At 36.4% G+C, this 26609-nt stretch overlaps 1 long non-coding RNA gene across 1 annotated transcript in view; it reads right to left on the bottom strand.

Annotated features, from left to right (window-relative positions):
• Positions 1 to 3459: 3459 nt before the first annotated feature.
• The window catches only part of LOC127529945 (uncharacterized), a 102293-nt gene continuing 79143 nt past the window's right edge, over positions 3460 to 26609 (bottom strand). Inside the window, exon 3 of the long non-coding RNA XR_007936546.1 lies at positions 3460 to 3554. This is a non-coding gene — a long non-coding RNA (uncharacterized LOC127529945). The remainder of the gene's footprint in view (positions 3555 to 26609) is intronic.

Below are 26609 nucleotides of genomic sequence, written 5' to 3'. Positions count from 1 at the left end.
GGCCTGCCCGTGATGCACACTTGAAAAACACAATTGTTTACACATGTGAATTTTCTTACAGTATGGAGAGCCCTATTTCAGATAACTGACTGAGTAAAACATTGTGTATATTTGAATAGCCCTTATGTTTTCTGGTTTAAAATAGCAATAACAAATGTGTCCAGCAAAATATACAGGATTAATAATATCTATTTGTGTTTGAAAATGCAGGTGAAGTAACAGTGAAAGCAGACAGAAAATGTTATACTCAAGTAAAGTAGAACTATTTTCAAAGCACACTCATTGACCATAACCAATAACAGACTGAACAGAAAATCCACAATCATACTTTATGCTTGCATTTCTGCATATTGTAATTCAATATTTCATTAAATGACTACATAAATTTAATACTTAAATCAATTCATTTATATATTTATATGTATTTTTATATATTTAAATGTATTATATCTATAAAAATTAAACAAGCGAAGGTGTAGGCCTGGTGACTCTGGACTGACATCTTGATTTTTTTTAAAAAGGGTATTTTTTGTTATCCAGTTGTTTCACTTCTCTGGGAACTCTTATACTGAGCTCTTAAAAATATACTTTAGCTTACCCAAAATTCTTGATCTCAGAGCGAACAATGCAGGTTATCTCCTGGACATAGAAAAGTCAATGAACTGCTTGCCCATAAACAAATATCTTAGGGGACACAGGAATTTGATAATCATGAGTACAGTTATTCTGAGGACCTGGAAAAGGCTCATGACTAATTGTCAGAGATCATCTAGTCAGAGGGGTTGTAGATTTGCTGCTGTGTGCCATTAGGCCCCTGTTTATGCAGAGTTAGAGTTATGTTTGCATTTAGCGATTATAATAAAAGTAAATTCCTTTAAAAACTTCTTTTTATTTATCCTGGGTTTTCATATTTGCATAAACAGAATAACAAGGTGCAGGCAAGACCTGGAGATATCAACTTTGGCTAACTTAGGTTTATACTTCAGCTGCTTTAGAATTAAGACAGAATTTCTGCCACACCTGACTGTGATCTCTAAATGTAGTGCTGTAGTTTAAGTACCTTGTTCATGTGTTAGAGGAATGTTTATTGGAAGACTGATTAAGACTCTGTGATTCAGCAGGAAGGTACAAATCATGAAGAGAAAGTCACTGGACAGAGCTCTTAGTTTACAAGATAATCTGTATCCTCATCCATGTTGTTGCTGCTACACTCTTGCTCCAAATGAAATAGGCGACCAAATGAACACAAGATGGTCCACACTAGCTTTCTATCAGATGGCAGTTCATCATCAGATTCCTGCTACACGCTGTTTGTCCCAACAGAATGAAATGCTTGCCTACACAGATTACACCATATACAATAAACCTCTAAAACAGCTGAGATTTCCCAATGTTGGCCTTCTGACTGTTGCAAAATCCAGGCAAGCAGCATTTGGCATTTACAAAGTTCAGCTTGGTGACTCCTCGTCTTAAATTATTGACAAGGTTAAGTTAATGTCAAGTTGCACATTCAAGACACATCACCTTTTTCATTGCTGTCCCTTCATTTATGAATTTCAACAGTCTCTGTTATTCAAGGCAACAGTACTGGCACTAACACACTGTAAGATTTGAAAGCTTTACCAGTACCAACTGCCTCCATGGGTTTGTTGTACCCTTCTTTTTAGTTTTCCACTGTAGCTTTCCACAGTTTGTATGCACTGTTTGGTAAGTGCTGTTTCCCTCTTACAGCAATTCTTACTGAGAAACTGTTCTTTCTTTTCTAACTTTGGGTGTGCAACCAACTAACAAAAGACAGCTCTTTACTGAAATCCTATTTGCTGGCAGCTGAAAGGCATCAGCACAAAGAATGGTCTAAATAAGGAAAAAGTAACATATTGAATCCATGTGACAGTAACTGATGTTGAACAAGCAAAGGCCTGCAGGATAAAATCTTTTAGTAACAGGCAGCGCTCAAGGCCTGTCCTGATGAAAAATAGCTTTCTGCACATGGTCACATTGCTGTCGGTAAGACCTAATGGAATGCTCATCCAACTGAAATGATTTAACCTCTAACACTGCATTTTTGAAAATGACCTCAAAATTAGAAATAACACCTGTATCACTTTAGTTAGAGAAAAAAGGTTTTTAAAGAAAGTTTTTACCAAATTACACAAAAGAAAGTAATTCTAATTATTTAATTCAAAAAAGAAAAATTAAATATTTTAACTGAGAAATGAATACTTAAATACAGAACCATTAAATAAGATTGGGTTCAAATCCTAGCCTGCTGATTGTCTCATAAGATTTTATGCAGTTTTTCGCTTTACATTCCAATGACATGTAGGTTAGGTTAACAGGTCTTGTATTAGTGAGCGTGGGCATGCACCTGTTGGTGACTTGCAGTCATGTAAAGGGCTGATTTCAGTCCTGTGGAAGATGCACCTAATGATCCAACTGGATTAAACTTATTTCAAAATGGATTGATAAATGGAAGGAACTTTGAAATGACTCAGCAAAAAGGTGACAAATAACCAAAGCCATATTAAGAATTAAAATGAGGTCTGCTATTTTATATCCTTTGTAGCTAACAAAACCTCTAATGTTCTAAACATTTATGTTGCCCTTTATAATACTGTTCATACCTCAGTGAGCAATCATGTTGGTTCATTGAAAAGGTAACACTAAAGTATAATCAGTCATTATAAAAATGAGTTTTCTCATATATCTTAAAAATATGCAGGTTATATTGACCGAGCACTCTGAAGTGACTTAGTATAAGAGCATATGTGGTGCATTCAATAGCTGACGATTGGTTCCTGCCTTGCTCCAACTGTTGCCAAGGTATGCTCTAGCAATCCTATAAACAGGTTTGGGAAATGATAGATTGATTAAGGTTTAGATTTGATATTGGGCACCATACTATACAACTACTATTAATATCAACAAGGAGATTTAGAAAGGATTTTTAATTTGACATTTAATGAATGAAATGGATGGTATTTTTAAACTGAGAGCAATTAAAGTTGCAGAATAAACTGTTTTATATCTTGGAACAACCTGTAAATAAAGAAGTACCCCCTTCATAGTAAAATTGCAATTGTTTGCAATAATTTTTACCCTTATGTGCTACAGGTTTCATATTAAACCAGATATGATGAATATGCATACATCTATGTGGAATGAAGAAAAGGAAAATTAAAATATGTTTCCATTGTAAAAAAAAAAAATGCTTCAGGTCACATGGGTACTTATACGTAGGCTGAAATTAAATTCTGGAGAAACCAAGATGGCCGGCTCTAAAACTACTTTTACTGAGGTATGGCTTGTTACTTTATATTGCCCTGCATAAATCTGCTGCTCACTGCACCTGAATTCACAGCTAGGCACAGTTCTATAGTAATTTGGCAACAAAGAAAGTGGCTTTTGACAGAAAAGGCACAGGTGGAGGGTGCCCTTGGAAATATGCTAATAAACTTACCCACATCACTTTGAACGACTTGATCAATACACTGCAGAGCATGGAAAGATGAGCAGCAATGTTAAGTCCGTTCAAGCCATCTACATTCTTTTACCTGTGGACCAGATAACATCACTAAAAATCTAATTCAAAGAGAGTGCTCCATACAATATAGCATGAAAACAACATACATCTATTATTATCAGAAATGTTACATTAGTTTAAACATCACTAAAAGCAACTGCTGTTTTAAAAAGTTGCATAACACTAAGAATGGTTAATATTTAAACGATATTATGAAGCAAATATTCTCAATTTTTTCATATTTATTCTTTACATCTGGTAGTCCCTTGCAGATTTACTTCTAACTTTCAAAGAAACATAAATAAATGGTAACTTCATGAGGAAAAAATAAAAAGGTTAGAAAAACAATGCTATTTAACACAGTGATGGTTTGTTATGGTAAGCAATGGGATTGTGGCCAGGCAAGCAGATGACAAGGATTGGAGCTATGCTCAGAAGATACTGTATGTCCTGCAGATTCTGCCTATTTTGCCATGTCTTTGTGGGCTATCTCCATCTTCACTTTTATCCAACATGTCAGAAAAGGTCTATGTTAGAGAAACTAATGAGTTAGAATGCCCAATGATAGTCCACTGTGATATCTATCCTGCCTTATGTCAAGTATTGTGGGCTATTACTCCCACAAAACTGTAATAGAAAAACTTAATGAAGTGATGAATTGATTGAGGCAAAGTCTGAAGTATTTTTTGCAAGTTTATGAAAAATTTACTTTATTATTTAGGGTCCAAAAAAAAACATAAGACTTTCTAAGCCAGTCTGTTTCCACTTTTATATGGCTATAGTAAATGTTCCAGTAAGTGTAGGTAAAAATGAAAAAAATATTTAATGGATTATAGTAGATTGTTATTCAGGCAATCAAGCCCTCAACTATCTCCCTCTTTCATTTATTTCAAAATATTGTATACCGCACTTTGCAGTTTATACCTCACCACAGAGTAGCAGCTTGTTAGCAAAAAAAAATGGTAGCCAATTTTCTTAACAAGCAATTAAAAAATGAAAAAAGAAAAATGAAATAGGACTACTGTGTCCTAGACATATAGATAGATAGGACATTATTTGCCCCATGGGGAAATTTGGATTTCTACAGAAACTCTTTAAATAAATAAATATATAAAATAGGTAGGTATATACAGTAAATAAATGCACACAATATGGTCTAAAACACACTAGAATGACTGAAATGGAAGAAAATTAAAAATAAATCTTCTGACTTGGCAGTTTCAGTGAGCACTATACAAACTTGTTGTTGATATAAAGGAGCCCCAGTAATTTTTCTTGACACACTTCTGTGAATAATACATTAGCTGAAAGTCCTGACTGCCATTTTGCCAGAGAGAGGATGTACAGAATTATACACTATTTGTACTTTCTGAAAATGTACAGACTTTCACAGTCAACAGGTAAAAAGCAGCCAGCTAGCAGCTTATCATCAACTCACAGAGGGGTTTTCTAATTCAAACTGGAGGCTCTCTCTTTTTAACTAGGGTGAGTACCAGGCTTTTGTGAAGCAGGTAGGTAAAAACCGACCAATGAAGACTTTCTTGTGTTTATGAAAAAAACAAAATATAAATAAAAATGAAAAAGACTGAGGAATAAGACGTCCATCCATTATTTTGATTTGCGTTTGAAAACTATGGTGTTTTCCAAAATATTACATTTATAACATATAATCTTACTGTAATAATGGGAATTGCAAGACATTCTTATGCTGGGCAGCTTTGACAGAAAAATTGGGTTTGTTATTTTTGAACAATCTGACATTGAACTATGAAAAAGTAAGTACTAAATATTCATATAAACTGTTAAGTCCCATCCTGTTTGGATAGAGTTTGGATAGGTTTATCTCTGGGTACTGCAACTGTCCTTCATATCCCAAGGGCACATTAGGTTAGGTTGATTGGAGCCTCTAAATAGTTGTGGTGTTCATACGCAAGTAAGTGTGCACTATCAAGGACTGGCACTAAATCTAGGGAAATTTCATTAGTTTTGAGCTAAGTGCTCTCAATGCCACTCTGTAAGCATGTCTGTATAGAAAATGGATGGGAGAACTTAATATATGGCTTAATACAGTATGTAATATTAATTTTTGCATGCCAATGAATGCTGTATGAGAGGAAATAAATATTACAAATATGAAGCTACTGGAAGGGCAAAAATCAGCAAAATGACAGACTACAGGTGTTTGAATAAACCTGAAATCCATCCATCCTTTATCCAACCCGCTATATCCTAACTATAGGGTCTGCTGGAGCCAATCCCAGCCATCACAGGGCGCCAGCTCACCGCAGGGCGCACACACACACACCAAGCACACACTTGGGACAATTTAGGATCGCCAATGCACCTAACCTGCATGTCTTTGGACTGTGGGAGGAAACCGGAGCTCCCAGAGGAAACCCACGCAGACACGGGGAGAACATGCAAACTCCACGCAGGGAGGACCCAGGAAGCGAACCCGGGTCTCCTAACTGCAAGGCAGCAGCGATACCCACTGCGCCACCACGCCGCCCTTAAACCTGAAATCAATAAAGGAAAATTAAAGAAATCACAGTAAGCTGGGATGCATGTGTTTTGTATTGATTTAGATTTAACACATTAACAAGTAAAGGGTGAGCTGGTTGGTTTTAGGTACAATGGATAAATAAATATCAAACACCCTACTCCTAAAAGCAAAGGATTTTCCCCAGTAAGCTACAAAACGATTTTCAATGCTTCATGATAAAGTTTCTGTACAACTGTTCTCCAAGCACATAAAATCTGATATTTTCTTTTATAATTAAAAAAGCCTATAGGTAATAGAGTAGTTTTTTCCCCCAAGTACTGCCAGTTCATAGGCTGCTCAAAAGATACACAAAAGATGAAAAAAAAAAAAAATGTGTTCCCCACCAGCCATGAAATAAAATACATACATCATTTCATGAGATAAAAGGCACACCTCATATCACAAGCATTAGCAATATCTGGAAACGATTTTAAGCAGTATTAGAAAATATATTAAATCAACTTAAATTCTGCCAAAAATGAAAAAAAAAAACTTGTACAATTTAACTACACACTAACATTTAAGGTTACTTGAACTTTCAAACATGGCATTTACTGGTGCATTTAAGGTTATAATAACAAGAAGAAGCTGTCCCCAAAAAAACACTATTACTTCATATCAACAAGTTATCAACATCTGATTGAATGATACATTAATTTCATTTGACATCAGTGGAGTGAAAGCTTACTGTCTTTGAAAGTATCAACCCATATCTTAATAGAAAGAATTTACAAATGGGTCTGAAACAACATAAATATTTATTTTAAGGCTGGCGTGCATTTGCAAAAACGTTTCTTTCTGGTTTGGTAATTTGAAACCTTACAAATTTAAAACAAATGGACCAACTACTTTAATTAGACTTAAATATATTTGAGTGGTCTTCTAATGAGTTTAAATATTTTTAGATTTTTAGGCTCTCTGCTACTTTTTTAATTTTCAACTGTAAGGCTACAACTGTACAAAATTTTAATTAATATTGGCTAAGGGCTAGGTAGCTTGATAGAATATGAATATCTGACCATCTTCAAAGAATCCATCCAATGAATACAAAGGAGTACAATATAAGTTAATAGAACTTTTCTGGATCTGTTCCAGTGTCTGATGGTGCTAAAGTTGGATTAAGCTTGCTCAGTAAATCAATGAGCATTAATTTTACAGATGCAACAGTACAATCTCTATGAGAATCATACTCATCTCGTACTGTATATAATGCATGCACTGCAGGACATTCCTTGGCAGGTATAGGAGGGTACTCTAAATTAACGGAGATCAAAATTATGTAAATATAAGCTTTTAAATAGTACACTTAAAAAGAAAAATCTTTTGTTTACTCTGTAATTACAATGTGAATATATAGACTAAGCATTGCACATGTATTTGTGGAAAAGCTTTCACTCCAACAAATAAACTAGACTCACAATTTGAAGAGGCCTACACATGTAACACACATATAAACCCAACGTGTAGTTGCATCCAGCATAAAACACACTTTTCTTAAACCAAGTACTTTCATTTAGACTCACTGAAGCAAGAATTAAAAAAAAAAAGTAAAACAGGTTGCAAAATTATGCAAGATCATAAATAATTTATTTTCCAAAAGAAAACAGATGTAAGATTTATTTTTTTCTGTATTTACAATGCCAGCTGTATTTCTTTATAAAGATTTTAAAATTCTGCTAATAATGCCAATTTATAAATTTTACAGAGGAGCTTAGAACTCGTTATCATTTTAGAAAGACAATATGAATGTGACAGCACAGTGATAATACCATAACTGCATTATAACCAACTTTCTATTCTCATGAACTCTGTTGGTCTGCTTGCAAGTTGTGGTTATTACTGTTATTCAAAAAATAATCATGCACACATTACCTCTGAATCACATTAGAGACTTGTCAAGAAAGTTGCTGTTTATCGTTACTCTTTCCTAATAAAGTAAAAGCATCCAATTCTTTGTTTGTCCTTAGGTGTCTCTTACATTAAAAGGATGCAGTCATGGCAGTGGAGGAGATGGCAATGTGTAAAGGTAAGAAAGTGATTATGTTTGTTTTTCCATGAGATATTCACTTTCCCCATGACACATTATATAAAATTTTATATTGACCAAAATGCACTTAATGTTTAATAACTTTGAAAGTAGTCACATTTGTGCTGTAGTGAAAATGTGGCAAGCATTGCCTATACAGCACACAACACATCCAATAAACAGAAAGAAAGGCACTAGACCTCCAAAATGTCAACCAGGAACCCTCTACTTTTTATAGCTACAAGCTAGGTAATTATGCAGATGACTTGGAGAACTATTAGAAGTCAAAACGTAATTCCATCAGCACTCATTCTAAAACATGAAATAAATGAGTCACATTAAAATTTCTCTGCCCGTTCTTTTTTCTTTTGGTGGGTAACTTGTCAGTCCTCTCGCTACTGACAACAAACTTGCACTTGCACTTGCCTGAATTCAATAGTGTAGGAATTTATATAGCAACACCTACCAGCACAGTGTGGTACTACAAACTGTCTATACCCAAACAGCATGGATCACTCGATTGTGTCTTAAGTTTAAAAGATGGGAAATGAAGAAGAATTTAAAAAGGAAGATTAGCTTATACATAAAAGGAGACTAGTACCTTTGTTTGGCCTTTTAAAAATTTGACTTATAGTAAATAATTAGGATCATGTCAAAAGGAAAGAGGATAATTGACATATTAAAACAACAGTGTTTATCTTCCTGAATATGTGCTACATATCACTCTTCAGTAAAGATCCTTAAAACTTTTGAACTGCATTAAAACATTATAGTACTGTCATGAGAAAAGAGAAGAAGGAAAGTGTGGTAAACAGTACGAAACAATTAATATTCAACACTGATTAGCTTATCAAATCATCAGTTGCAAAGAAGTCTAAACAGTATATTTCGGGAGTTTTAATTGTTCAAAGTACCTTACAAACAGACAAATAAACAACATTCTTTTTTTTGGTACAAACAGTATATCTGATTATGTCTAAATGATTTGAAGATGAGATGTATAGTAATTACATTTCAAATATCACATTACATATGTATTTTCTGGATGTATTATTTCTACTACAGAGTCATAGTAGTGAGCATAATGTAATGGCCGGGGTGCCATATCATCAAAGGATCACTTGACCACAGACACATATACTAGAGCTGCTAAAGAGTACCATCACTTAAAATTTCACATTTTTCAAATGTAGAAAGAAAATATGCACAGACATAGTGCAGAACATTCAAACTTGACACAGACAGGAACAGAATCCAGATTCCAGGAGTTGTGAGGCCACAGCAATATCCTTTGTGATGCCTGATAGGTCAATGCCAGTGTATAACAAAGCAGAACAGAATAAAGCAAAAAGGTCTAGGCCGTATAATTGACAGATAAATGTGTTAATAAGACAATTACAAAAAAAATTAAATAAATCTTTGAATTCACAATGTCACATAGTACTTGCCGACACTTAACTATATAATTTTAAAACAAGAAGATTTACACATGAATGTGTACATTTAATTTTTGTTCTGTTTAAGCTAAATCCTGTTTCCCCAGAGCATGAATTAAAAGAATAAATTAAATTTTGAGATTAAAATAAGAAATGCTTTAATTACAGTCATGTAACTGTGCAAATGAATTGGCAGAGCACTTTCTGCTAATAAGCAATGCGCAAACATAAGCATGAATAAGTTATGCAAATGTTGGCATTCCTCTGACTGAAAGCAAATCATTCAGATATAAACCTCCCCGGCTATATTTTTACTGAATGTTAATCATTATCGTTTTCCCTGAATATAGCATTTTTCCTTTATTTATGTAATGTAATTTTAATTAATTTATATTAAGTTCACCATTTTTCAAATAAATGGTTTTGAATACAGAAACATTAACATCTTTCACAATACAGATTTTTGGAAGAAATTCAGTTCTTCTGTGTTCTTAGCATTTAAGAAAAAGTGAAAGAATGATCAGAAATAAAATATTCAGCACAATTAAAATGCTAATAGTGTGAGTGTGTGTAGCACATTTCTCTTTAGTAGCTTGTCCACAAAAAATGTTCCCATAGCACTGTAGCAGGCCTAGCAGTACTGTATTCAATGTCTTTTTTCTCTTCACTTGAAGGTACACAACTTTGAAGAGATGCCAAACTGGCCAAGAAGCACTGATTTGCTAAAAGTAAAGCCTTGATGAGCACAGAAACAAATGCTGTACAACAGTGGCCTATGTAGGTTGGGAAAATGTTCTACATGCTCAAGCAGACGCTTCAAAAGGATACAACAAAGAAAACAAACCACAACAACTAAAATACAGATAAGCATATCCTTTTAGCAAAACTCAACTACAGTAGTAAAACTACTGTACTTGTTTCTGCTGAGAAATTTTCCAAAAAAATACACCATTACAAATTGGCATACAGTTAATGCAGCAGAGCATATAATGCAAAGAAATGTGAATATATTTTTCAAATTTTAGTAAACATAAAAAATAAGTAGGCAATGTAAAAGTAGGTCTAGTAAATTAAAAAAGATGGATATCCGTCTGCAGAGAATGGCAAGGGTAATCAGTTATTGTATACAAGCTCAGAAGAAATTCAAAGTTGCTTGAATGAAAAGGTGCTTGCCTTTACATTAAGCACATTGTGACAGACTGGGATAGGTTTTGGATCTCCACAACACTAAAGGTATATAAAAGGATGACAAAAATGAGCAAATAGATGTATTTTTGCACATACTGTACTACAGGTATTTGTTTCCTATACCTTGTTTCCTGAGAAGGCAGAGGAGTCCTGAATAACATAACCATGGAGCTGTCAGCCTTTAAAAAAAATTTTAAACTAGATTCCTCAAAGAAATTTCACAAAATTCAAAACACTGTATATCTAAACAAACACTTTACTCAGTTAAAATATGGTTAATGAGAATAATACTGAAACAAACATTAGACATTCTAAAACTGTCAATGTACCATATTGCATAACAAATACATAATATGATAAAGCTACTGATATCTGCCAAACATGCAACAACCTTCATATAGTGCAAGACATGGACACATTTTAGAGCAGAGAAGCTCTCTTCTGTTGCCCCTATACATGAAAATCACCTATTTCAGACTTCTTTAACCTATGCAGTCACTATGGAAGCCGAGACACTATGACATTTACAGATCTGTGTATTGTGTATGCATATTTTAAACTAGTATACCTTAAATTTTCTCTTAAAATAACACATTATTTTTCATATACAAAATATAAACTTTATCAAAATTAATCCACCTTTATATTTCATCTATCCCTGAGGCAGTACTTGCTAGAGAGCAAAAAATGTCAAGGAAGTTACCCTTTGATGATCACAAGGAACAATGGGAAGGATTCTTTCAATGAAAATTTCACATAAATGTAAAGAATTCGGTAATTCGTAAAATGTATTCTAGTTCAACCATTCCATATTTCAACTAAACATTTACATTGTTCACAAATGTCTCAACTAAAATGGTCCAAAACGTACCCAAGGCAAAATCCAAATTTTAAAGGATGTTATCATTAGATTGCATGTTTTGAAAACATCCAATACTTAAACAATTTTGGTTAAAATATCTTTGTATATCTCTCAGGTGGCCTTGAAATTAAACATCATTCCTAATGTCTTAACAGTAATATTTGGAGTAAAACCCAATTCGATAAAGCTAAGTTATGAAAAAAATGGTTTTAATATCCTGTACCTCATTAGTAAAACAAAGGCTTATTTTGCTGATCTAGAAGAATCCAAATCAAGCCTATAACTCAGTGGCAATGTAATGTCCTATATTATTGAAATTAGAATAAAATCTAAATTTTTTAATAAGTATCTGTGCAGAGCTTATTTCAAAATCTGGAAGAAACTTATTCATGTCATTATAAAGCAAACAGATTGGTCTGTCCTGAATCGTTTCCTTTTATTTTCAGTTTAACAGCATTAGATGCTTAGATGGAACTCTCTTGTATGGCTCTCTTAGTCGCATGGACTTTCAAATGTTGTCTGTGGAACATATTGTTGTACTTGCTATGTTATGTTCATTTGATTTGCTTGTATTTTGCTACTGTGTTTGGTTTCTTAAATTAGAAATAAATGCATAAATAATATTGATTATCCAAAATAAATGTTTTGAAAATAGACATAGAGAAAAGGAAAAGAGAACAGCGCTTCAAACTACAAAATTGTAAAGACCTACTGAAATAGAAGTCACTAAAGACCTACTGAAATAGAAGTCACCAGATGTCTGCAATTGAAAAAAAAAGTTCAGCTGTAAACAGATGATGTTATAGTCATCAATTCATCATTTTTCTGAAATAAACTTTTCCAACCTGTCATACCACACAATTCACATCACAATGTTAGCATTTTTTAGGATTCTTAAAAATGACAAAACCATTAATAAACAAGGAGAATCAAAATGTGTGCTAAAGAATTGCATACTGACATGCTTGTAACGCAGTGAAATGCAGCTAACTAAAGCTCCAAGTTAGGAGATACTCAAAATTCAAGCAGACAAACATTATCAAGCAATTAAAATTATTACATAGTAATGTAAGCTATTTTTTGTTACTACTGTGTAGGTCAATTTTTCTGGAGGAAACCCCATTGCTATAAATGTGTTGTAAATACTAGGATCCTCTGTTAAAACACATACAGTAATGTGATTTATAGTGCAAGAAATACAACTGCACCTGAATGTAAAAAGAGTGTTAACGTGTTTGACTCAAAATCATTCTAAAGAAGTTGAAGCTGATGCTAAACTTTCTTAGATTCTGGTACATTAGATAAAAAATACAAAAGAGAAAACTTTAATAGTTATTCCAAAACAAATTTGCATTTATGTGATGACAAGATGTGGTGTTTATGTAGGTATTTCAAACTTTGGAGGTACACCTGAAATACACAGGAAAAACACACAAAAAATTTACAATTTTGAGAAAAGTAATCAGCTTCCCGATTACCCATTTAAAATGGATACATTTACAGCTTTTTCAAATTCAAAAATATAGTAAAAAATAACAGAAGAAATATAAATATTACTGAATAATTAATGGAACATGAGTTTCAAAATTTAACAGAAAATAAATGAATATCTAGGCTCAAAGTAAATGTATGCATGGAAGCAGCTTTACAGATATACAAAAGGGAACAACTATGTAAAGAAAGATACTAAAATAATGACAGAAAACAAAATCCCCACAATGTGAACAGTTAATGCTGATAAATTATATTTCAAGCTCCTGGGCAGTAAGTGCATTCTTCATTCCTTCCATATTCTGAATTAAAGTGTTCTTATGCAAAGGAACAGGGTGCTAAAGAAAAATTAAACCAGTCCTTGGCAGACCATATATGCATTGTCACTCACTCAAACCAGCTGAAGAGGAAGGCAGCAGTTAATGTGAGTTGACTTTCTTTGCATTTTCACTAATGTTTAAAATCTTTAAAATCAAGAAGCATTAAACACAATGAAAGAACAAGATAAACATCAATATAAATAACTGTTCAGCCACCATTACAACTTGAGTTTTAACCTGAGGTATCCATTTTATAGGAAATAACTTATGTCAAATATTTTCTGTAAAACTGATATGTTACTTTATTTGGGTTATATATACAGGGTCCCCTTCTCAACCTAAATATATACTGTAGGTGTTAAAAGTACTCTGCTATAGACTATAATCTATCTCTTATATAAAAAAAGATGTGACCGAGATGTGATCATCTCAGAGAGACACTTTGAAATCCCGCAAGACGTCTTGCACATCACGCCCTACTTACAAACAATTTCTGGGAGACAATTTAACGTCCCACACGACAAGGAAGTGAGACAAAAGGACAGCTGTTGTACAGGCTTTTAAATGATCGTCGCACAGTGTGACATGCAGATCACACAGTTTGGTAGCAGATAGCAGCCATCCAGCAGCTGATCTGTTTTTAGCGTACGTTCAGCATACCTTCACAACGCGAGCGGCAGAGACGTGAAGTGGCTAGCGTGACGTGCGCCCCTGGGGATGGGGGTTGTGGGGTGGGCGAGCAAAGCGAGTAGGGGGCACAGCCCCCAGTATATAAATATACAGTGGAACCTCGGGTCACGAACGTCTCTGTACATGTACAAATCGGGTTACGACCAAAAAGTTGGCCAAACTTTTCCATCTGTTCACGACCACACACTCGGGTGACAAACAAGCCAGTTTCCCTTCCGGTTCATACGCGCCGATGATTTCCGCACGTGTTCAGTCTCTCCCTGTGCATTCGCTGTGAACTCTTTGTGCTCTATTTTGTTTCCCTTCCGGTTTGTATGCGGCGGTGATTTACGCATGTGTTCAGTCTCTCCCTGTACAGTACATTGTTCTTGGTCAGACGTGCATCGCGCAGAGGGACTTTGTGTTATAGCGTGTCCACATCTCACGTTAAGAGGCCAGTTTTAAATAAATAATCGCCGCGCTTGCAGCTTAGCGAAGGGGCGTGGTGGTTGAGTGGCTGAAGCAGTTCCAGGGGAATTTGTGGTGTAGGCATTTGTCACCTAAGTGCACAGGTGGGAAACCGTCCATATCCATAATTGGTCCTGAGGCTGCTGGTTGCTACAGCTGCCACATCCTCTTCATAAATAGAAGCACAAGGCAGCTAAAGGGAAGAAAAAGAAAAGAAAGATAGAGGTTGCGGAGTGAGGAAGTAAGCAGGAAGCAGTGTGGAAAGAACTGGTGTGAGCGAGCGAGCGCGTGCTCGCAGGCAGGCAGCTGGACAGTGAGCCCAAGCAGGAGTGTTTGGCTGACACTCAGTGGGGCAGAAGGAAGCGGTCGCTCCAGCTGAGCAATCAAGGAGCTGGAGTGACCAGAAGAAAGACGGCTGGCAGTATAAGGCCAAGAAGGCAGCGGGAGTCGTGAGGTTTGGGTGGTGAATTCCCTGACGTGGGCGTCCTGGTTGCCAGGGAAGCCAAGTCTCGGTCTGGAGAGTGCACGACCGAAGCCAGGGATCGGGAGGCCTCCAGACCAGAAGGAAGAAGGAAGGACAGCTGCAGGCAGAGTGGCTCCCCTGTTGCAAAGCCTGGATAGGGAGAAGCAGGGGGATCACCAGTTAAAGAATGCACTGGGGCTTGTTTTTAAAGTGACTGCTTCCAGCATTGTTTTAACCTAGTTGTATTTAATGAAGACTTTTTTCTATTGGATTTTAACCTCCACTTCACTGCTTGTTTTATGGAATTATTTATTGAAGGATTCTGAAAGCACTGCACTTTACTTAATTTGGACTTTGTTTTTGTTTTGTTGATTTTCATAAAAGCACTTGGCACTTTTTGCACCATCCCCTTGCTCCATTGTAGTGCCCCACTGTCATGCTCATCGATAACATTACCGATGGTGACGGGTTTAAGGGCTCCCGGAAGTGAGATGGGAGCATGCAACGAACCTGCATCGTCACAGACTTTACCTTAAAACTGTAATCTCCTCTTCACCCAGTTCCTCCTCACTTCCTTCATGCCAGAACTCGACTCATGCAAGGTTAGTTTTCTTGGTTGTTTATGGTTACTTTCTGTATAAATTAAGGATTTTTCAAATGTTCATTTTTTTTCCCTGTGCTTAAAACTCATTAAAAAAAAGTGTTTACAGCGAGCGGTTCGTAAGGCTGTAGCGTAAACTCTTGCAATGTTAGTTTTCTCTGTTCAAGGTTTTCTCACTGTTATTTAATATTTTTACATTTAGTTTACTATTACACTGTGCATTCTATGGTATAATTAACTTTAAAAATCTTTAAAAAAAATATATTCACATACAGTTCATACGGTCTGGAACGGATTAATTGTATTTACATACAATCCTATGGGGGAAATTACTTCGGGTCACGACCAAATCGGGTTGCGACCAGAGTTTTGGAACGAATTATGGTCGTGAGCCATGTTGACTGTTCATAGAGGCATGTTTCTCGCGGATGTGAATCGCTGTGTGCAGCGTCTAAAACAGTTTGTGAGGGGTATCCCATGGGATCCTTAAAACAATCCTTTAAAACTGAGGTTAAAACACAATGAAGGAAGCAGTCGTTAAAAACCAATAAGCCCTGTGCCTCTTTTTCATTAGTGTCTCACCTGCTTCACCGATGCAGGCCATGCGACAGTCGAGACGCTCTCTCAGCAGCTGACCTTCTCTGTGCCTGACTCCACTACTACCAGTCGCCTGATTAAAAATGGCCTTTTGAAGGGGAGCTATGGACCCGCTATACCACAGGAACACATTGCCTTCGAGCCTACTCTCGCTCACTCTAACGTACCGGCTTTCTCTCTCTCCTCACTCGCTCGCACACTGCACAGGAGAGAAACGCCCGCAGCACGACTCCACCCGGAAACCATTTTAGCCACACTTCCACGCCCCTCGCTACGCTGTGAGCGTGGTGATTATTTATTTAAAAATGGCCTTTTGAAGGGGAGCTATAGACCCGCTAAACTACAGGAACACCTGTGACATTGCCTTCACATTGTTTTCCTTTTATTTCTGATCCCGTCAAGCAGATCAGACATATTTAAAAATGGCCTTTTGAAGGGGAGCTATGGACCCACTATACCACAAGAACACCTGTGACATTGCCTTCGAGCCTGCTCTCACTCACTCTAACGTACCGGCTTTCTCTCTCTCCTCACTCGCTCGCACACTGAACAGGGGAGAAATGCCCGCAGCATGACTCCACCCGGAGAGTTTCAGCCACACTTCCACGCCCCTCGCTACGCTGTGAGTGCGATGATTATTTATTTAAAAATGGCCTTTTGAAGGGGAGCTGTGGACCCGCTATACCACAGAATCACCTGTGAAATTGCCTTCACATTGTTTTCTTTTTATTTCTGATCCCGTCAAGCAGATCAGACACCCAGGCAAACAACACTGAATAATCAATAGCTGCAACTACTTTGCCTGCCCCAACTCCTCACCTGAGTCGGTTTCGTCTGTGTTCAGCAGTGTTTCCCAAACTCGGTCCTGGTGAACCCCTGTTTGTTCCAACCAGATTCCTAATCATTAATGCCGGTGAAACTCATCTGGGATAAGTCGGTTTTTCAAACGCAGCCGTGTAGCAGATTAGTCTAGCAGACTAGCTGGATGTAATAATCCGAGATGAATGCACGCCCCTGCGCTGAGTGAAAAGCCAATGTACATTGAGTCTAGAAAACATGATCAGCAAGTCTTTGATAGGCTGCAACAAAATTATGAAAGTACGGGTGCATTTTTTTCACACAAGCTGTGTGTGTGGGTGGGTGGGTGTTAGTTAGTTAGTTAGTTAGTTAATTACTTACTCGAAGGATTTCAAGATTTAATATGCACAAGCGGTAACACTGCAAAAGCAGCCCAAACCAGAAAAGACGGCTGGAAAAAGTGGCCGACAAATTAAACGCATGTGCATTGTACTTACTGAAAGCATCGTTACGGATTTTACAACTGTTCATTTTTTTCCCTCTGCTTAAAAACATTAAAAAAGCGGCGTGATTATGCGGCGTATACTACGCCGTGGGTAGGTATGCAGCGTGTAAAACAGTTTGTTTGTCGCGGATAATTTGCCTTTTATTTTTACATGAAGACAATTTCCTATTAGATTGGCCTTTGCCATGACAATTAATATGGCACAGGGCCAAACTTTCAAAAAGATATGCATGTATCTGCCAAAACCAGTTTTCAGTCACGGACAGTTGTATGTTGCTCTCTCCAGAGTTCCATCTTTTCATTCACTTACTGTTGTATCCTCAAAACCACCCCTTTTAGACAACTGTGTCTTTCCGGAAATGTTCAGCCATCAATAAATGATTATGCGGCGTATGCCTGCAGGAACACGTGCGAGCGAGCAAGCGAGCGACACACACACACATACAGGCGCACGCGTGAGAGAGAGAGCGCTGGACGCATAAGAATAATAATACTTCATTACATTGATATACCAGTGTTTTCAGTATTCAAAGCGCTATCCACACAGGGAGGAACCGGGAAGCAAACCCAAAATCTTCCACAGTCTCCTTACTGCAAAGCAGCAACACTACCACTGCGCTACAAGGCAATTAAAGAATGCACCGTGCTCGGTTTTGTTTTCACTTCTGTTTACAGCGATCGGGTCGTAGCGTGCATTATTGCAATGTTACTTTTCTTGGTGCCTTATTACATTACGAATGTTTCACATGTTCATTTTTTTTCCCTGTGCTTAAAAGACATTAAAAAAGTGTTTCTCAACTGTGACTCCGGAACAACTCAGTACACAAGCTATATTAAGCGTCAACAACGAAGACTCGCTACACCTTAATGAACAAGTGCTGAAACTTATCCCTACCGACGAAGAAACTTTCACCAGCGTGGCCGCTATCGTCACAGACAATCTCGCTTTCAGTCACGGACAATTGTATGTTGCTCTCTCCAGAGGTCCGTCTTTTCATTCACTCACAGTGGTATCCACAAACCCACCCCATTTGGACAACTGTGTCGTTCAGGAAGTGTTCACCCATCAATACATAATTATGTGGTGTGGGTTGGCTAGTATATATATATATATATATATATATATATATATATATATATATATATATATATATATATATGTATATATATATATATATATATACACACACACATACACATATATATATATATATATATATATATATATATATATATATATATATATATATATATATATGTATATATATATATATATATATATATATATATATATATATGTATATATATATATATATATATATACACACACATACACATATATATATATATATATATATATAATAATTCATATATATATATATATATATATATGAATATATATATTATATATGTAGCAAAAGAGTCTCTTATTTTGACAGGACGATCTCTTTTTTTAGGCGTAAGCACTATAAATCCGTTCAGATAGGACAGTTTACATATTCTCTTCTTGTATCAGCGCGTGCATAAGCGAGTGCTTACGCCTACAAAAAAAAAAAAAAGTCCTGTCAAAATAAGAGACTCTTTTTCCTTCTTGACGTGAATCATCTTTAAATAAAATGCTGCCGATAAGGAATAATAGAAATCACCTCGCTGCTTTCTATCTATGATGAACTAACGTTTTATGGGGTGAAAAAAAATGATCGCCCCTGACAGATACACTTAATCAGTAGTGTGTGCGACCCACGATTTGTGAGTTTGAGTGTGTGTGTGTGTGTGTGTGTGCGTGTGTGTGCATGTGTGTGGTTTTGTCAGTTTTACTATAAAAACAGTTAAACACCCACCATTTGTGAAGCAGGGATATTCTGATCATTCTGATTTCTGATCACCGATAAACATTCAGAAGAAACAGCACTATTCCAGATATCACCGGACGGCTTTCAGTCAATGATAAACCAGTGTCTCATGAGGTGAAAAAAATGGGATGTACTGCGATTGCAATCAATGCTTTCCGGGTAACTCGGCTTTTGAGAAGAACCTGTCATGGGAGGGACAAGAGGGAGCGAGTGAGGCGGGTGCATTGAGCCGGGGCGGGACAGAGCGGGGCGAGGAGGCGGGTATCTGTGCGAGTGTTTAAAATAATGAAAGGAAAAAACGTGCTTTGAAATCGAGGACCCCCAACCAAGACGGCTTACAAAACAAAACACAACAGACAGGCATATGCTACTTGTATAAAATACATGCAATAATGACAACAATATTGAAGCAATGATGAAGCGAAAGGGAGATGCTAAACTTGAGTGGCCACATTGTGCCTGCCCATAAATCCCGACCGATGTATATATCTGAACGGATATATCTGAACCAATATATATATATCTGAACGGATGTAGCTGAACCGATCTGTTTAAACCAATATATATATCTAAACCAATGTATATCAACAAATATATATATCTCAACCAATGTATATATTTGAACGGATGTATTCAAACCGATGTATATATCTGAACGGATGTATCTCAACCAATGTATATATATCAGAACGGATCTATGCAAACCAATTTATATATATCTCAAATAATGTATCTAAACCAATGTATATATCTGAACGGATGTATTCAAACCGATGTATATATCTCAACCAATGTATCCCAACCAATGTATATATCTGAACCGATATATATATATTTGAACGGATGTAATTAAAACCAATGTATCCGAACCGATATATATCTGAACCACTGTATATATTTATGAACCAATCTTTTTTTGCTGAACGGCCCCTCATAACACACATATTATATTTATATATATATATATATATATATATATATATATATATATATATATATACAGTGGTGTGAAAAACTATTTGCCCCCTTCCTGATTTCTTATTCTTTTGCATGTTTGTCACACAAAATGTTTCTGATCATCAAACACATTTAACCATTAGTCAAATATAACACAAGTAAACACAAAATGCAGTTTGTAAATGATGGTTTTTATTATTTAGGGAGAAAAAAAATCCAAACCTACATGGCCCTGTGTGAAAAAGTAATTGCCCCCTTGTTAAAAAATAACCTAACTGTGGTGTATCACACCTGAGTTCAATTTCCGTAGCCACCCCCAGGCCTGATTACTGCCACACCTGTTTCAATCAAGAAATCACTTAAATAGGAGCTGCCTGACACAGAGAAGTAGACCAAAAGCACCTCAAAAGCTAGACATCATGCCAAGATCCAAAGAAATTCAGGAACAAATGAGAACAAAAGTAATTGAGATCTATCAGTCTGGTAAAGGTTATAAAGCCATTTCTAAAGCTTTGGGTCTCCAGCGAACCACAGTGAGAGCCATTATCCACAAATGGCAAAAACATGGAACAGTGGTGAACCTTCCCAGGAGTGGCCGGCCGACCAAAATTACCCCAAGAGCGCAGAGACGACTCATCCGAGAGGTCACAAAAGACCCCAGGACAACGTCTAAAGAACTGCAGGCCTCACTTGCCTCAATTAAGGTCAGTGTTCACGACTCCACCATAAGAAAGAGACTGGGCAAAAACGGCCTGCATGGCAGATTTCCAAGACGCAAACCACTGTTAAGCAAAAAGAACATTAGGGCTCATCTCAATTTTGCTAAGAAACATCTCAATGATTGCCAAGACTTTTGGGAAAATACCTTGTGGACTTATGAGACAAAAGTTGAACTTTTTGGAAGGCAAATGTCCCGTTACATCTGGCGTAAAAGGAACACAACATTTCAGAAAAAGAACATCATACCAACAGTAAAATATGGTGGTGGTAGTGTGATGGTCTGGGGTTGTTTTGCTGCTTCAGGACCTGGAAGGCTTGCTGTGATAGATGGAACCATGACTTCTACTGTCTACCAAAAAATCCTGAAGGAGAATGTCCGGCCATCTGTTCGTCAACTCAAGCTGAAGCGATCTTGGGTGCTGCAACAGGACAATGACCCAAAACACACCAGCAAATCCACCTCTGAATGGCTGAAGAAAAACAAAATGAAGACTTTGGAGTGGCCTAGTCAAAGTCCTGACCTGAATCCAATTGAGATGCTATGGCATGACCTTAAAAAGGCGGTTCATGCTAGAAAACCCTCAAATAAAGCTGAATTACAACAATTTTGCAAAGATGAGTGGGCCAAAATTCCTCCAGAGCGCTGTAAAAGACTCATTGCAAGTTATCACAAACGCTTGATTGCAGTTATTGCTGCTAAGGGTGGCCCAACCAGTTATTAGGTTCAGGGGGCAATTACTTTTTCACACAGGGCCATGTAGGTTTGGATTTTTTTTTCTCCCTAAATAATAAAAACCACCATTTACAAACTGCATTTTGTGTTTACTTGTGTTATATTTGACTAATGGTTAAATGTGTTTGATGATCAGAAACATTTTGTGTGACAAACATGCAAAAGAATAAGAAATCAGGAAGGGGGCAAATAGTTTTTCACACCACTGTATATATATATATATATATATATAAATATAATATGGCCACAGAAACTAAGGAACACAGATACAGAGAGACAATTACTCTTTAAATGAGTAAAATTGTTCAGCTATCTTATGTAAGTGCTGTGATTTACAGGTGTTAAGAATCTATAAGGTGCTGTGAATGAACTGTAAAAGCTGTCACATAGCCACTAAAAGATGTGTATTCAAACTGGAGGGTGTCTATGTGTAAGAAATGGCACCAATCACAAAAGGCCTTTCAAGACTTTCGCTAAGTTTAAACAGACAGACAGGACAGCTGGATAGATGTTTTATTAATGTAAAGGGAAAACAGTGGTGGTCAAGTACAAAAGAAAGGGATGCATGATTATGGAAAGAAATAAGAAAGCAGTTCCAAGAAATATTTTCATAACACAGAGAATTCACCACTTTAAAATCTGAAAAAATATCACCCAAACAGACATTATCACTATCTTACTTAAGGCTGTTTCTGAATGGCCCTACAACAACGTTAATCTGACAGTGGGTTTCCTTCCAAAAATAACTACCTGTGCCATAAACCTTATGAAAAACTTGAGAACATCTAGATAGAGAAAATGCTCCCCTTCATTTTTCCAGCTCAAAAATCTCAAAAGTGAATCAAAGGAGCACACCACACAAGAGGCACAGTGGTCACCAAGAAATGTTGAGTATACCCCAAAAAAAAAAATCCATTTTGAACTGCACTCTTAATTGCTAAATGAATTTCTTGCCTTTCAAGTGCAAAGACAAATGCTATCTTCAATAAGAATTTCAGGTGCAGATACCAATTCAGTTAGAGTTGGATAAAAATGCAAACAAATCTGAAGAGCAGCCTCAATAGTAAATCCAATAGTTTTAAACCAAATGGATTCCTTTTGAAGATATAATATATACAGTAGCTTTTCTACAACAATACCCAGTGTACCAAAGCACACAAGTTGTCTTCCATTAAAAGAAAATCTACTGATTTCCTAAAGTAGCAAGGACCTGCCACATCTCACCCGACATCTTGCAGGAAGACTCATTCATAATGTCAAGTTAACAGCTGAAAACTAGAAAACTAAGCTTGAAACATCCTAAAATAATTTCCTCTGGCAGGGACAATCACCTGATATAATTGGCTAGCTGCTGCTTGCAGTATGGCCGTATGGAGTTTTAGCAAAAGTGACATGGCAATGTTTCATCAGAAGATCCACATTTGGAGTCAAGTACAGTAAGTGGATTCAGAAACATAGCTGTTCAGGCAAGGGTTGAAAATTTTGTATATTATGAAAAACAGAGGGGTAAAAGTAAAATTATAGCAAATATGTGAAAACTCCAAGTAAGGTAAGAAATAACAAAAAACAGATAGTGGCTTAATGAATAAACAATGAGAGAGGGCTGCTAGCTACTTTAAACATTTTTCTCAATTAGTCATTGACTTCAAATAGCAACAAGATGCAGTGGCAGTGGGAGTCTGTTGTGAAAGTTCAAGCCCCACAACATAAGACACAGAATACAAACTGATGTATATCTAAATGTGAATACTGATACACTGCATAAGATTTAACAATTCAACTAAAGATCCTTTAAATCTACACACATTGTGCAAAATGTTAGCTCTTCATCTAGTTGAGCAATAAATTCATTTGAGATTAATGGAAGCAAAAATGTTTTTTTCACAATGCATCTGTCCAACTCTGAGATGCTAGGTTACTTAGTCATGACATTTAGAATATGTATATAACAAATATATTTGAATTACGTCTTAATATGTCTTACAGAGTGTCTGAGCAGGAAGAGCTATGTATTTGACGTGAAGGTTGATGTGAGGTACTACCACTGTGAAGGTCTGTGAATACTAGTTAAGTACAAAGTCACAAAAAGTGTGGGTAAAGCTTTATAAACTGTATTCTCGAAAGTCATACCTCTAAATTTATGTGAAACAACTGACACATAAGTCACCTCCTTTATATTCTTTTATGTCTAACAGAATCAAGAACTGTATAGAATTTTTAGTTAATCATGGCAAGGACAAGGACCAAAAACAATGTATTAATTTACTGCTATTCATTTCCGGGTATTCACAAAATAAACAACTGTGCAATCTGACAAACAAAAAAAAAAAAAAAAAAAGAGTTGGAATCATATAATGCTGATGCAGCCAAGTCAAGGTCAAAGTTCAGCAAACCAGATGCAAAACTCTCTTCTAAACAAGTTTTGCATTAAATTACCAATATCACTCAATCAATTAGGTTTCTTCTACATCTGAAAAGATGTCTTCAACTAGCCATATCAAACATCTTTCTACAAAGTTTGAAATATCATGTTCATATCATGTAAGGTGCATTAATAAAACAGCTATGTAACTGTCACTTCCCAAGAAAACTACAACAGAATGTCATCAGAGCTACATTTTCTGCACTAGCAAATTCTATGACATTCCTTGTGGAGTTCATGACAAGTTGGCTAGGCTTGCTTCAGCACTTATCAAATACATGAAAAGCACACAGACAGAAACAGAAAGAAGAGGTAAAAACAGAAATGCACTTTCTCTTTCAGCGTGTGAAACAGAGCAAAAGTAGAAGGAAATACCTTGGTAAATTTCAGCCAGTCAAACCCAGACATTTCAAATATGACAGCCAAGACATTTTTTGAAAATTCACATAACTGTCTCTAGCTACTACAGAGGAAACAAATTCATACATTTATTGAGCATTTCACTGTATACTTACAAAAATAAAACTTAAAATTAACTTGTCGTTAATACATCCATCCATCCATTATCCAACCCACTATATCCTAACTGCAGGGTCACGGGGGTCTGCTGGAGCCAATCCCAGCCAACACAGAGCACAAGTCAGGAAACAAACCCCAGGCAGGGCGTCAGCCCACTGCAAGGCACACATACATACACACACACACACACACACACACACACACACACACACACACATTCATTAATACATTAGACTACTAATTGTTTACAATGCATACAAAGAGTATATGCTCTAGTGCAAAATGGCACTCATTTATTTAAAACATGCTTTTGTCCAAGGTGACTTAAAAATACTAACATATTTCAGCAGATCTCTCATTCAATAAATTGGGGAAATTATAATACAAGACATCCATATTACAAAAAAAAAACACTGTACACTAGAAGGAATTGGAGATACAGAGTGAAGTAAAGCAATTGAGTTTTTTTCCATTTTAACCTGGGAGAACAATTTTAATTTAATATTCATTAAGTTATATAAAGTTACTTATTTTTACCGTCATGTCATAAGACCATTTTATTTTTCTTGTGGACATCACCATATTTCTGTCATCAACAAAGCCATATAAATATTGATATATCCTCTACATTGTATCCAAACTTGAGAAAATTTCTTGAGATAGTTTCTTTGTGATTTTCGCGTTTAAAACTTATTTTTCTGAACTCTCGACTATGATTCTTGTTTCACCCTTGTTCTGATGAAAGATGGGTTTGAGTCCTAGTTTTTGATCCTGGAATGTCTCTGGTTTAGGGCTTTATCCCATTTCTTTATAAAAGAAATCCTTAATTTTCTTTTAGACAGAAGAATCACCAACAGAAATAATTAAAAATTAAGTTTAGTCAAATCAACATGAAAATGTGTTTATACCAGATTTTCTTTTTTTTTCTCTTAACAAAGAACTGCTGTAACATTTAAAAATAAAGTTAAGCTTGGGACAGGCAGTGGACTGCCACAGAAGAAATTGGGCAGGGTACAATGGCAAGAGGATAAAGGATCTGGAGATGGATTCTTGACCAAAGGACTACCAGGAGTCCTTGCTAACTTAATGGAAAAGCCCAATACATAAACAAAAAATCAAAATCTTGAAACCTAGCCAAAAGTTCACTGCACCTGAAGGATTAACTAAGACATACAGTCGGGCAAACAGGTATTTAGTCAGCCACCAATTGTGCAAGTTCTCCCACTTAAAAAGATGAGAGAGGCCTGTAATTTTCATCATAGGTATACCTCATCTATGTGAGACAAAATGAGAAAAAAAAATCCAGAAAATCAAATTGTCTGATTTTTGAAGAATTTATTTGCAAATTATGGTGGAAAAAACGTATTTGGTCAATAACAAAAGTTCATCTCAGTACTTTGTTATATACCCTTTGTTGGCAATGACAGAGGTCAAACGTTTTCTGTAAGTCTTCACAAGGTTTTCACACACTGTTGCTGGTATTTTGGCCCATTCCTCCATGCAGATCTCCTCTAGAGCAGTGATGTTTTGGGGCTGTCGCTGGGCAACACGGACTTTCAACTCCCTCCAAAGATTTTCTATGGGGTTGAGATGTGGAGACTGGCTAGGCCACTCCAGGACCTTGAAATGCTTCTTACGAAGCCACTCCTTCGTTACCCAGGCGGTGTGTTTGGGATTATTGTCATGCTGAAAGACCCAGCCACGTTTCATCAGCCTCAAAGCATGATGTTTCCACCCCCATGCTTTACAGTAGATATGGTGTTCTTTCTCCTCCAAACACGACGAGTAGAGTTTTTACCAAAAAGTTCTATTTTGGTTTCATCTGACCATATGACATTCTCCAAGTCCTCTCCTGGATCATCCAAATGCTCTCTAGCAAACTTCAGACAGGCCTGCACATGTACTGGCTTAAGCAG

The sequence above is a fragment of the Erpetoichthys calabaricus genome, chromosome 12 (genome assembly GCF_900747795.2).
Source record: "Erpetoichthys calabaricus chromosome 12, fErpCal1.3, whole genome shotgun sequence".
NCBI classification, from domain to species: Eukaryota; Metazoa; Chordata; class Cladistia; order Polypteriformes; family Polypteridae; genus Erpetoichthys; species Erpetoichthys calabaricus.
This window is presented reverse-complemented; position numbering and strand designations above follow the sequence as displayed.